Genomic DNA, 14,546 nt, shown 5'->3' with positions numbered 1-14,546 from the left:
TTACGCAACTGGATGATGGTCGCAATGCCTTCCTCAGATCAAAGACGGCAGATAATGGGCAAAAAGGGACCGGTCAGTGGATGGAGCCAGAGGCCACAGAAAATAATGGTCAAGAGAGTTGTACCCACGAAGTGGAAACACGCTAATCCTCCCCCCACTGCCACCCCCCCCACTGCCTGGTCTTAAGTGTGCCCCCAATGCCTGTGCAGGAGACTGACATTACCACTATGGACCAATTCTTTCTTTACCTAAACGGCAATTTGTTAACGCAGTTATACCATCCCTGAGTTACCACTGTATTGTGTAACTTGCGTATGGGTGTGTGTGTGTTGGGGCGGGGGGGGGGGGTTGTGTGGATAACTTGTCTTTTATTACACAGATGCTCAGATCAGGAGCAGCCAGCTCTACACCTGATGAAAACCACCAGGCGTTATCAGAGATTCTGGATTTGAGCTTGATGCGGTAAGCTGTTGGGGACTCACAAGGGTGCAGAAATACCTAATTCCAAAAGAGGTGCGGGGGAGGAAGGGGTGTGTGGAAGAAGATTCAAAATAGAGGAGGCGTGGCTAAAAGAGTCATTTTAATATGGAGTCGGGAGGCCCTAGTGAAGGTGGGGCTTGCGCACATCTTCCTTCGGTCTCAAGATTCTTGGAATCATTGCCGAACTCAGCTGAAAGCCAAGGCATCTGCTGCATGTTAAAATGGACGTAAATGGACTTTCTGCCTAGTAATAGCCCCAGCAACCGATCACGTATAGATAAGCATAACTGTAGCCATACCAGCTCTACCCACATTTCGTTCAAAACCACTCACACACTCCCTCTTTTCTCTTGAAATAACCTTAACCCCCTTTGTCTCTCTGGAGCATACTGACAATTTCGGTACGCTCTCGGTCTCCTGCCTGCCAGTCCCTCAGACCTCACAATAACTGGGCACATTTGATTTTGCGGTTTGCACTCTTGTCTATTGTTGGTCAACAGGGGGTTCCCCCCCACACCACCAAGCAATTCTCTACCACCAGTCGGGTGTCCCGCAGTGTAGCTCAATTCCGACACCGTGCACACGACACGGCATCGGGTTTCAGGAGACTGCTCCCTCACCTTTGGACATTTGTCCCAAATCCAGGTTATCTCTGTGCTTCTGACTACAGACTAGAGGTCCCGACGTCCCTCTCTTCGGATTTAACTTGCTAGAGTGGCTCACAGAACTCAGGAACTGTTTTACGTACTAGATCACCGGTTGATTACAAAAGATACAACCCAGGAGCAGCCAGGAGAAACAGGTGCAGAGAAAAGGCACAGAGCTTCCTTGGCCTGCCCGAGGGCCCCGATCTCCCCAAATCTCCACGTGTTCGCTCACTCAGAAGCTCCCCAAACCCAGTTCCTGGGGTTTTTGTGGAGGCATCATTATATAGGCATGATTGATTATATCATTGGTCATTGGCAAGTGATTCAGCCTCCAGCCCCCGTCCCCTCCCCAGAGGTCAAGGGGGTGGGTATGGAAGTTCCAACCCTCCACTTCCTGGTTACTTGTCCTGGCAACCGAGGTGTGGCCCCAAAGCGCATCCTCAGGAAATTCCAAGGGTTTTAGGAGCTCTGTGTCAAAAAACGGGATGAACCACATATGTATTCATTAGAAATCACACTTGTCATAAGACTTTTGCTTTTTTTTTTTTTTTTTCTCTCCAGGAAAGGGAGAACGCTCAACACGTGGGTAGAGGAGTGAACTGTAGAGACTTAGCTGTCCGCCAAAATTCATCCTCCCCTCTCACGTAGCCGCCTGGATCATGTCAGCGAGCTATGTAACATCCCCCAGCCTGCCACCGCTTATGATCACTTAAGGACATCACTAGTAGAACATGGGTCAAGGGTAGGAGAGTACCAGATGGAGACCTTCAAGAGAGTGGCAGTGCCTCTCTGGCCCTTCCCTTGCCCTAAGCCTCAGCGAGGACACACCCGTCAGCCAACTGTGACCTTGCATTCCGCTACTTGTGAGAATGCCTCAGGACAGAGGTTCCAAAACCTTCTCATAGTTCGCGGCGGCCCACGTGGTCGAAGTAATCTTTCCACAGTGCCCCTAGACCGAAAGGAACAATCCTAACGATTTCATTTGAAGGCAGTTAGGTTGGGCAGCTGGGTGGCTCAGCCAGGTACGCGTCCGACTTTGGCTCAGATCCCGATCTCATGATTCGTGAGATCGAGCCCCGCGTCGGGCTCTGTGCTGACAGCTGGGATCCTGGAGCCTGCTTTGGATTCTGTGTCTCCCTCGCGCTCTGCCCCTCCCCCCACTCCCAGTCTTTCTCTGTCTCTCCCAAAAATAAACATGAAAGAAACTAAACGCAAATAAAAGCAGTGAGGTCGACGCTGCCAGGATCGCTGCAGTTGTAGCCTCGGACACCTCCGAAGACCCGACGTCTGTCCAAGGAGTGACGTCTGTGCACCCCTGAGGAGTGTGATCCTGTACCCGTGAGCATCCACCGCATGCCCATGGGTGCCAGTTCTGCTTTCTTCCGGCAAGGTACGTATTTATTGGGGGATCCCAATAAACGAGACGAACGTGTAATGGATGGCTTGCTGGTGATTGCCATGAACAAGCACCGAGAGGTTTGTACTATCCAGTCCTGTGGTGGGAGAACGCTGCTGAAACATCAGCTCCTGAGATACAGTAAAATAGCTGGTGTGAAAGGACTAGAAATTACAGAGCTAATACAGAAGGCTTTGGAGAATGACTGGAAAGTTCAGAAAGAAGGTGGAAGGTTAGGCTTTGCAGGGTCTAGAGGAAATCAAAGAATCACAGCATTTAAAGTAGAAAAGGCCCCCAGGGGCGCCTGGTTGGCTCAGTTGGTTAAGCGTCCGACTTCAGTTCAGGTCATGATCTCACAGTTTGGGTTTGAGCCCTGTGTCGGGATTGAAGCGGACAGCTCAGAGCCTGGAGCCTGCTTCAGATTCTGTGTCTCCCCCTCTCTCTGCCCTCCCCTGCTTACACTCTGTTTATTTTTGAGAGAGAGAGAGAGAGAGAGAGAGAGAGAGAGAGAGAGAGAGAGAGAGAGAGGGACATTAAAAAAATTAAAGTAGAAAAGGCCGCTATTGATACCTCTAATGTGGAAGAGAAAGCAGAAGAAATTATTGCTGAAGCTGAACCTCCTTCAGAAGTTGTTTTTATGCGGGCCTGGGTGGCTCAGTCAGTCACTTAAGCGTCCAACTTCGGCTCAGGTCATGATCCTGTGGTTTGCGGGTTTAAGCCCCGCATGGGGCTCTATGCTGAGCCTTCTCTGCCCCACTCATGCTGCCTCTCTCTGTCTCAAAAATAAACATGTAAAAAAATTAAAAAAAAAAAAAAAAAAAAGAAGTGGTTTCTAAACCTGTGCTTTGGACTTCTGGAACTGCTCAAATCGGAGAGGGAATGGAAGACGCCTGGGGTGATGATGAAAACTTTGAGAAGGAAGAGGAGAATGGCGGTGCCGGCCATGAAGCTATCATGCTTAACAGTATAAAAAGGGACACTGAAGTAGAAGTCTCCAATGCTAGGAAGCCAAGATGCCCCTGCTGTACTCTCAGACAAAAGAAACGATCGTTTCAGAACCAGGCAAGAATCCAAAGAAAATAAGAACAGAAACCATCAGTGCAAAACCAGAAAAGCCACCAAGTAAAAAGCTAGTGAAAAAGAGAGAAGAGAAGAGACGGGCTAACCGAAGCACGCATAGTTGTATATTTGGTCATATAACTAGTAAGAGGATATTTATTCAGTGCTAAGAAAACCACTTAAATATGCATGTCTTCATGACCTACTGGTCATTTGAAAAGAATAACGCATATAAGTTGAGAAATATCCTTGTTCCTCTGCAACTGTAATCACTTACTGATGACATTTGTGCATCTGTTGACTTGGTACCTCGCTTGGTACCTCATTTCGACTTTTGCTCAATACTGGCTTTTAAAAATCACAACAATTTCTGAAAAACCAGCTTCGCAAAGACACGGCATCACCTGAAGGAATGGGATGCCATCACCTGAAGGAATAGCGTGGGATCCGATGTTGAAACTGATCTGTGGTAGTTGCATTTGGGGCTGTTTTATTGCAACCATCAGCATTATTCTAACTAGTAGACTGACTAAACTCTTGGATGGCCTTCAAACCTAAGAAAATGTCATGCCAAATCAGAATAAGACATGGGTTTACCTGGTACACTATTCCCTTTTTTAGGACCTGCATAAATGTACGAGCAACAACACTACAGAACAAATGCCCTCTGGGATGTAACTCTCTAAAGAGCATGGCCAAGCTCCAGATGGTCTCCAGACACTTCTGGGGCTCTGATCCTTGGCTCTCTTATCAAATTCTAATTCTGGAGTGTTCCCTAGACAAATCTTGAGGAATGATTAGGAAATGAATAAATGCAAATGATTTTGAATAGCTTCTATTAATTCAGTATTTACTAAGCACCAGGTATCCATTACTTCTGCGTATTAAAATAGAAAATACACACCACCACTAGACACAGAATATATTCTTTGCAAAGTATTCTTAGGAAGAACGCATCCACATGCATTTGACAAACTGGATCCTAATATCTCATTAAAGCAAAAATCAAATGTTCACTGTTTTCAACATTGCTCCCTGAAAAAATATTAGATTTTTTTTTTCAGTTAGACTTTTTTCTTATGGACCAGATTCATTGTCTATCTTTACTGGGTCATTCACATGTTGATCAGCTGTGTGATGTTCGGTCACTTTTCGACTCTTAAAGTTGAGTCAAAGGAGTTATTTTAAAAATAAACTTAAGTAGGGACCTAGTGATTCTGAGAGCTGAAAGGGACATGAGCAAAATTCTTTGTTGCTTCCCTGACATATTCCTGGAAGTGTTAAGTCCTTTTTTTTGCCTCCTCCTCTCTTTCACAAGCTTAAATCATTAGCTGTGATCCAAACATGTAATGCCTGAAAGCTCTACCTTCTGCACTTGGGGAAACTCTATCCTGTCCTTCAAGACTCAAGTATTACCTTTCCAGGATAGCCTTCCACACCACCTCCCACAAGGGCTGATCCTTCCCCTTCTTTCAGGCTGTCCCAGCACTTTGGATACACGTGCATGAATTCCTGTCTATGTACTTCTGTTACAGTACGTTTGGGATTATATAACCACTTCTGGTTGATGTGTTTATTTGGATGAGGGGTTAGCCAACTTCTTCTGTAGAGGACCTGATGGTAAATGTTTGAGACTGTGCAGGCCGTGGGGTCTCTGGAGCAACTACCAGATTCTGCCGTGGCCGTGGGAAAGCTGCCCGAGACAGTAAGCAAATGATTGGGTGTGGCGAAATTTCAGTAAAGTTTGGACTGAAGGCCAAAGGGCAACAGCTTATGACCTGTGATCCAAATCTTCAAGACAGGGAGGCCCATATTGCTCAGAAAGTCTCCTAGATCATTTATCTTCCTAAAAGAGGCTAGGTCTTTACCCATTTCTCCCAATTCTGTGAGGACACCCGAACAACAAGACCCATTTTTGTCTGAGAAGTTTTGGAAAGGGTTTTACTTAACATATGGAAGCCTGCATCCAATGTCAAGTGGGTAAGCTACCTGTTCAAGAAATCACACTCAAGTGGGCACACAGATGTGTTTTTTACTTTGGCCAATAATGTTGGCCCACACAGTGTCTTACATTTCGATTAATTGATAATATTTTTAAATAGTTATTAAAAATATTAAAAGGCTTTCCTGACAACTTGGAAGACGTGGCCATATACCATCCACCTTCCCTTATGGTAACCATCAATTATACCTGAGTAGTAGCTCTCTTTTATTTTTTTTTAAAAAAAATTTTTTTTAACGTTTACTTATTTTTGAGACAGAGAGAGACAGAGCATGAACGGGGGAGGGGCAGAGAGAGAGGGAGACACAGAATCTGAAACGGGCTCCAGGCCCCGAGCTGTCAGCACAGAGCCCGACGCGGGGCTCGAACTCACGGACCGTGAGATCGTGACCTGAGCTGAAGTTGGACGCTTAACCAACTGAGCCACCCAGGAGCCCCAGTAGCTCTCTTTTAAAAGGAGCATGGAAGCTCCAGGTTCCCACTCACCACCACTATTGTTCTCCAACACCGATTGTGAGTGTCAGTTCCCATTTATAATCTCCCATGTGCTTGGCCCCTTTCTTCAGGTTACATGTCTGGGTCCTCTGGTCATTTGGGTTTGCCACCCCTGATATAGGTATTAAAAACTCCTGGAAGATTTCAGACCATAAGACCTCGACTTGCCTTGCACCCATGCGTGTTTTATTTTTTCTTCCTTGCACACCCACCGTAGGCATACCAGTTTTCGTGATGAATGAATTTTATACCTGTATCCCTCAAAGTGGGGAGGGGTCTAACAGGCTTTTTCTTCCACATTCAAACCACAACTTCTGCTTTTCTCCAGCCCCGATTCTGCCTTCTGATTGTGTAAGTCTCTCGTGTGATCTCATTTACCTACTTACTAGATTCTTCTTTTAAAAAGTGCAAATGCTCCTTTAGTTTTTAATGATAAAATACAGGCACCAGCTCATCAGCATCTTCAGTTCTAGTAGAAAGTACATCTGATGCTCAATCACTTCTCATCAGGGAAATACAAATCAAAACCACACTGAGATACCACCTCACACTGGTCAGAGTGGCTAAAATAGACAAATCAGGAAACTACAGATGCTGGCGAGGATGTGGAGAAACGGGAACCCTCTTGCACTGTTGGTGGGAATGCTAACTGGTGCAGCCACTCTGGAAAACAGTGTGGAGGTTCCTCAAAAAATCAAAACTAGAACTACCCTATGACGCAGCAATAGCACTACAAGGAATTTATCCAAAGGATACAGGAGTGCTGATTCATAGGGGCACGTGTCCCAATGTTTATAACAACGCTTTCAACAACAGCCAAATTACGGAAAGAGCCTAAGTGCCCATCAATTGATGAAGGGATGAAGAAGATGTGGCTTTTATATACAATGGAATACTACTTGGCAATGAGAAAGAATGAAACCATGCCATTTGCAGCAACATGGATGGAACTGGAAGGTATTACGCTGAGTTAAATCAGTCAGTCAGAGAAGGACAGATATCCTATGTTTTCACTCATATGTAGATCTTGAGAAACTTAACAGAAGACCATGGGGGGAAGGGAAGAGGGAAAAAATTAGTTCCACACAGAGAGGGACGGAGGCAAACCATAAGAGACAAATAGAACAAACTGAGGGTGGATAGGGAGTTGGGGGAGAGGGGCAAATGGCTGATGGGCATGGAGGAGGGCATTTGTTGGGATGAGCACTGGGTGTCGTATGTAAGTGATGGACCACGGGAATCTACCCCAAAAACCAAGAGCACACTTTACACACACTGTACGTTAGCCAATTTGACAACAGATTATATTAAAAAAAGAAAGAAAGAAAGTGTATCTGAATGTTTATGTTAGCCACTTGCTATACCCAAGTGAATAAGCAGGTCTTCAAATACGAAGATAACCCCCTTACTTATGGCAGGAGAGCACATGTCCTCACGGTCACTGCCTCACTAGAGGAGCTGGGCTGAGGTACACCTATCATTCTAGCTTGCTTCGTGTCCTACAGCCTGGCTTTGGGCTATAGGTGGAAGGAACGGGTCAGTGCATACAGTTCAACCAAGACCTGTAATAACAGCCAAAGTTTATGGAGCGTTGTCTATAGCCAAGCGTCCTAAAATCTCTTACATATATTGTTTCCTCCTCACCATACGGTCATAAAGTACACACTGTTATTATATTTATTTTATAACTAAGAGAAATGACACAAGAAGGTAATTTGCCAAAGTCAAATGGAGGAGCACAGATCAGGACCCAGGAAATGTGATTTCAATGTATGTTCCTCGGAACACTAAACTCAACAGCCCCCTCCCTCTCACACTTCCTAGATGGCCTTTTAGCAGAACCAAGCTTCTTGTTCAAGTGAGTTCAAACCCAAGGTATTGCTAGCAATCGACTAATTTAGCTATCACACTGAAATCTAACGGAAATAAGACCACAGTCTAGAACTACCCATATTTTTTACTAACAACACAAACGTACATATTTACTATCCCTAGGCCTAAGGAAGCTGGGGAATTGGTTAAAAAAAATTAACGGATCCTTTAAGAATTGCATTACAATTTTTTCAGTCTGTATTGGGAATGACACTGCTCAAAGCCTGATATACTCTGGATACTCTATTTGCTGAGATTTTCATTTTTATGACCAAAGTGGGCATTTGGTTACAGCTGCTTTAAAATTTTTCTGAAATCAAGATTAAAGTTGTCCCTTAAAACAAGGAACTCTGGGACCTCCATCTCCCATCTGTCTGTATTGTAATGGACTCAAAATGACTTTCCGGGGGAGGATCTTGTGTTGCCTGGGACACTCTTATGGCTCAGAGTGAAGCAAAACCAGGTACCCTTCTACTGAGGCATATCTCATTGTTAAATACCCTGACTTCCACAGGAGGGTATTAATTCTATCCCTAGCTGGACTCAAAAAGCACATGGCTTAGCACTTCCTGGCAAAACAGAGCAGCTGTTCTCCAGGTACTTCTCCAAGAATATCACCTTAAATTCATTACAGATTCAGTAATGTCTTTCAGGAACTTGGTTGAGAGAAGATGTACTCTGGACAACTCCCCAAACCCAGGTCTATTCCTCAGAAAGAGGTTCTTTCCTGTTTTGATATCCAAAAAAATTATACAGGGTGTACATTTACTCTTTTTTTTAATAAAAGTTCAGGAACCCCACAGACACCATGTAAGAAAAAAATACTCAACACTCCAGCCCCGGGGTTGAGGACAGATCATCAGGAAGTGACAATCAGAACCACGTAAGGCTGAATCTGATGGGAGTATTCCCTTCTCTCACAAAATTGATTTTCAATTACCTTTGCACTGGTCTATACTGAGAGATCATAGTAAAGAGCTGATGAAGGTTATCACTGCTTCTGATGAGGATGTTGTTTGTGACACTATTTGAGGTCTTTTGAGAAAGACTTATTGGAGAACTTTCTCGTTGGTCTCAATATCAGGCAGAATGGGGCTTCTCCAATCAACGGGTTTCATCTCACTCATGAACACTATGAATCATCTTTGCCCCTTCTCTTGGGCTGCTGAAAGGCTCAGGGTCCAATGTGTGGCCCTTCTCTACAAAGGAGACTTGACTTCAGTGATGGGCTGGGTGTCTCCCTGATTCTATCTCATTTTTTCATGATAATTTTCTCTTCCCCTCAACTATTTCTTCTTCTGATACTGAACAGATTGTAGTAATGCATTTTAGTTAAGATTTTCTGAATAACGAAGTGTACATATATGCAACCCCCCTCCCCCCGCCAAAGTGACTAGTTCCAATAATGATCCAATTGCTACCATGAAACCCTGAAAGCTAAGCTTGACTCTTTCTTGGCCTTCAGGCCCACACAGTTGATTCTATTTGAAATCCTTTCACTTATAACTCCACTGTCACTACCCTACTTCAGGCCAACAGGAACTCACTTCTGGGGCACTCCAGTATCTTAACTGGTCGTACTCCTACAAAGGTTCACCCCTACAGTGGGGCAGAAGGGGTGTAGGCAGTACACCCCTACATCAGCAATGTCTGGTCCACTGCCTTATCCAACCTATTCTCTGAGTTTCAACTATGCTGGAAAGTCTACATTGGCTTATGATATAGTCTCGATGCCTTAAAAGACCTTAAAAGTCCCTGGAGAATCTGAAATGAGCACTTTTTCACACCACCCACGGACTTTCTCTTCCTCAAAAGTACAAGGTCCGCCCCTCCCTCTTTTGGGCATTTACACATGCTGTTCCCTTTGCCTGGAACACTCTTATTTCACACTCCTGGCTTTTACTTGGTTCTCAGTTCTCAATTTAAATGTTTTTGTTTTGTTTCTTACAAAGGGGGAGGTTTTCCTGGACTCTTATGTTGTGCTACACATGCCTTATACATGCCTTCCAGAAGAGTTATTGTTTGGGAAGAATATCTTGTTATATTTGGCTGCAGTGACTACTTGAATAGCTTGTTTTCTCTGCTACGCTACGGGGCAAGGACTGCATCTGTCTGGTTCACTGCTCTAGTCCAGGTCCTGGCACACTCAAAAAATATTGGTTGATTGACTGAATGAGCTACATCACCATTAAACATGAGAAATCAGAAAATGCCCATGTAAGATTCTCGGTTAGTGGGTCTTTAGTGGACCCACACATGTAATGAAACAATCTGCAGAAGTGCTCTTACTTAATGTAAAACAAATTCATTATATTTGGTTGGTCCTTTTCTATCTCCCAATATTTTCACTTTAAAATGGAGAAAAGAAGAATCCACACAAGCCTGTCATTCCTGGGTTGATTGCTTATTCAGGTGCCATAAATCACCCAGGATAATGGAGCAAACAGACAAAGCTCATCTTCAGAGATCTTTCCATTTTTCAAAAGATACTGTGTTATTTAGACTTAAAGTAAGACTTCGGTTGTCTGAGAGAAAGCAGAGAAGAGAGATAATTACCAAGTAATATAGAGATTTAGCGGCCAAAGTCACTGGGTAGCCTCCCGCTCCCCCTGCACAGCAAGTATGAACTTGCTCATAACATTAGTGGTCTATACCTTTTTGTTAAAATAAGTTGTACTGTCACCTTTTTTTTGGGGGGGGAGGGCACATAGTACAAAGTCAAGCAATATCACAGACTTACAGACTTCTATTCTGAGGCTGAAGTGTGTAGGTCGACCTAAGATTGTCCAACAGGTACCTGGTTTCACTTCTTTTCCTTCCTGCATTCTTGACTGTCGCTCGTTTATAAATTCTAATGAGATGCTCCTGTTTCATACATAGGAGGATCTCGTAGGTTATAACGTCCATCAAATTCTGACAAACTGATTACTGTGATCTCTGATAAAACAAACATTTTAACTCAAGGATGTGTATGGGGCATTTCCGAACTAGTTAAAATGTTCACTTACTTAAAGCAAGCGCAGAGGGGGCTTCTGGGTTGCTCTAGGACCCAATTTCTCGGACTCTGCTACATCTCGGGCCCTGAGTTCTGTGAGATGCTCTGTGCTCTCCTTCAGGGACTTCTGCAAACTCGCAATCAAGAAAAATCTCAACCAGCAGAGCAAGTCAACTCCATTACTAAGGTGTCAGGTACACAGGTGGTCTACAGAACAGGCTCACAGAGGAAAAAAGAAATCACTTCTCAAAATTATCTCTGTGGGAGAGAGTCTGGGCTCTCCCTAAAGAGAAATGATTCTCTTCAAAAATGAAACATTAAAGAATGTGAAGCACAATTAGGAACACTGACTTCTTCTGCAATACAGATTCAGCACAATTAAGGAATCATCTTCACACACGTACACACGCTCACCAAGGTATTGTCTGCCCTTTTCGAACAACTGAATTTCAGAGACTGAAAATGCCATTCACAGTAAGTAACATGGTTTTCTATGTATTACTAAAAAACAAGCAAAAATCCTGCGGATTAAGCGGTGAAATAAGCCCTTCTTACTCCTTGTTTTTTATTTTACACTCTTTCAAGCGGCTCTTTGCAGATTTGGCACTTATTTTCATCATGTGTCATTCTTTTGCCTACAAATGGAAACCTGAGTTGAATATACTGGTTAAGGTCCTCTTAAAATGTCTTTGAGCTCAGAGTCCAACCCTTCCGAATCACTTTTCGATTCAATCTTTGATGACTGCGCATTTTTTTTTAGTGTTTATTTGTGAGAGAGCGAGCGAGCATGAGCGAGGGTGGGGCAGAGAGAGAGAGAGAGAGGGAGACACAGAATCTGAAGCAGGCTCCAGGCTCCAAGCTGTCAGCACAGAGCCCAAGGTGGGGCTGGAACTCACAAGCCATCAGGTCACGATGTGAGCTGAAGTCAGATGCTCAAGTGAGTCACCCAGGTGCCCCGGTAACTACGCATTTCTGAAAAAGAGTGTGCCGTTATTGTCTCTAAGTTGCCAACCATTTGGCCAGTTTTCATGCTAGAGCTTTTTGGATCTTACTCAGTGTCAACAGAACTTGGTCAGACAATAAGCTAACCCTTTCATCCAATGGTCCTTAAATGACTATCTTAAATATGAACAAGTTCTTTTGTCTGGTCATGCAACTACAAATAACTGTCATGTTTACGCATGCCAAGAATGGTAATTGTGTTACAGCTGCTCCCAACAACACCTGTAAGACGCCATAAAATAAAAGCTGTATCTTGATTTTAGGAATACTAAAATTTGCGTGTGAGGTAGGGAAGGGAGTGTGTCTTAGAATCGGTGAAATGCAACTTTAGAGACTCATCCCAGGAAACAAGGTAAAATCCTTTTAAAACAGGCTTGATTATTCTCACTCTAAGACAAGTATTTTAACTCAAAGATACTTTTAGAGCATTTCCAAACTAGTTAAAACTCTACATTATTTGCATGTAGAGTAGCTTCGTGATAGAATCAACCCAAATTGATAATTGTTCCAACCGGCCATTTGGGTGCGTGGGTCTTTGGTGTGAAGAATTTCACCAGAAGCTGTCTTGGATCCAGAGGAGGCAGAAGTCTTATGAAGGGTAATACTTCTCACTTCTCCCAGCTACACAGCGACGGAGGGGACGGAATAGGATTCTCTGGAAACACAACTGGCTTAAACACGTCATTGCTTACCTAACCCCCACCCTTCCTTATACATAATAACGACACAAATGTATGCTTTTAAAACCCCCAAGAAAGCAAACTAGTTAAGTAGGAGTGTAGGTAGACAAAGCGTTTTGTTTTCTTTTTAAGTTTGTTTATTTTGAGAGACACCACCAGCAGGGGAGGTGCAGAGTGGGAGAGAGGATCCCAAGCAAGCTCCAATATGGGGCTCAAGCCCATGAAGCGTGAGATCATGACCTGAGCCGAAATCAAGTCAATCAACTGACTGACCCAGCCAGGTGCCCCAACAAAGAATGTATTTTTTTTACACACCATCTTCAAATCACTCAAACGTTTTGGTTAATTCACAAATTCTTTTTTTTTTTTTTTTTTTTTTTTTTTAAATATTTTTTTTTCAACGTTTTTTATTTATTTTTGGGACAGAGAGAGACATAGCATGAACGGGGAAGGGGCAGAGAGAGAGGGAGACACAGAATCGGAAACAGGCTCCAGGCTCTGAGCCATCAGCCCAGAGCCTGACGCGGGGCTCGAACTCACGGACCGCGAGATCGTGACCTGGCTGAAGTCGGACGCTTAACCGACTGCGCCACCCAGGCGCCCCCTTTTCACAAATTCTTTTACGCATAAAATCCAGGAACGATACCAATAATTTCCAGGGGAACACGACAGGCCTTTCTATCCTTATGGTCCCATATACACATGCTCTCGGCCTCTATTTTCCAAGGGAGAGTGGGCAATGCCCATACAACCAAACTTTCCTGCTCTCTACTCTCTAGTCTTCCTGCCTTGGTGGCCACTACTCGTTGCTAGGGAACTCTCTGGCCAGAGTTCCACTTAACAGCCTTTAGTTCAAAATTCTTTCCTAAACCCATCGTCTCCATCACAGCTTGGTGGCAAGACTGTCTGTGAAACCCTGGGTCTGTCTCTGGCTGAGAAGATTCCAAGGACCTGAAACTAGCATTCGATGGAGATTAGCAGGATTTGATGAATTAAGTGACAGTTCAATTATAACCAGAAAGTTGTACAGAAAAGAATAATGATGCAACTCCTTCTCCTTTACTAAATAAAGTAATTATCTTTTTTTTAGCCCTTGCATTTGAAAGATGACTGTATTCTCTGAATAAGAAAACAAACAAGCCAAAAATAATTCCTCTGGACATTTATTGTTAAATAAAGAAAGGATCGGGTCTTCGGGTTGTCAAAATAGACGCAATATGAAAATGCAGACTTTTGGGAAATTTACAGTGTTGCTGAAATGCATCACAGCAGCAGTAATTTAATTTCCTTATCAGTCTCCCAAGAGAACCTGGGAACAGAATGTGCCCAAGTCCAAGAGGAATTCCTGAAGGGAAAGCAGAAAGAAGCTAATTGGAAGCAGTGGTACCAGACTGTGTCAGTTCAGATAATGCAAATACAAAGGGGCAAAAGCAAGGAAATTATCAGGGAGAAATGGAAACAAGAAGAAAAAGATCAGAACAAAAATAAACCAAGTGACAGATCGTTTTATAACGGGATGTGTTTTAAAATAAATGGTGAGTCGGGACAAAGCCACATGAAAAAATACTGGCTTCCAGTGATGCTGAATATCTATCAGAACACCAAAAAAAAAAAAAAAAAATTAGGTATTTACTAGATACATAGAAAATACCCTAATATTCAGGAAAGAAAAAATTGAGGATGTATCTAAAGAACACAGATTTTATAATCCCTGTGGTTTTTGTATCGTGAGGTTGATTAGACTCAGCATAACATAAAGTACATACATTGAACATTAATTTCCAATGCACCAGGATTAGAAAAACCATTAGTTTTTATAAAGGAAAAGCTAGTTTTTTAATGCCCCACAGTACAGATAGAAAAATTAGTATGTAAGAAGATACCTCTTTAATATTTGTATCAAAGTGAAGGTAAATGT

At 43.4% G+C, this 14,546-nt stretch overlaps 1 protein-coding gene and 1 pseudogene across 3 annotated transcripts in view; one reads left to right on the top strand and one right to left on the bottom strand.

Annotated features, from left to right (window-relative positions):
- RARB (retinoic acid receptor beta) overlaps positions 1–14,546 on the bottom strand; it is a 672,606-nt gene that overhangs the window by 458,426 nt on the left and 199,634 nt on the right. The window lies entirely within an intron of this gene.
- On the top strand, positions 25–3,193 carry LOC132684142 (exosome complex component RRP45-like; annotated as a pseudogene).

The sequence above is a fragment of the Panthera onca genome, chromosome C2 (genome assembly GCF_046562875.1).
Source record: "Panthera onca isolate mPanOnc1 chromosome C2, mPanOnc1 haplotype 2, whole genome shotgun sequence".
Taxonomy (NCBI): domain Eukaryota; kingdom Metazoa; phylum Chordata; class Mammalia; order Carnivora; family Felidae; genus Panthera; species Panthera onca.
This window is presented reverse-complemented; position numbering and strand designations above follow the sequence as displayed.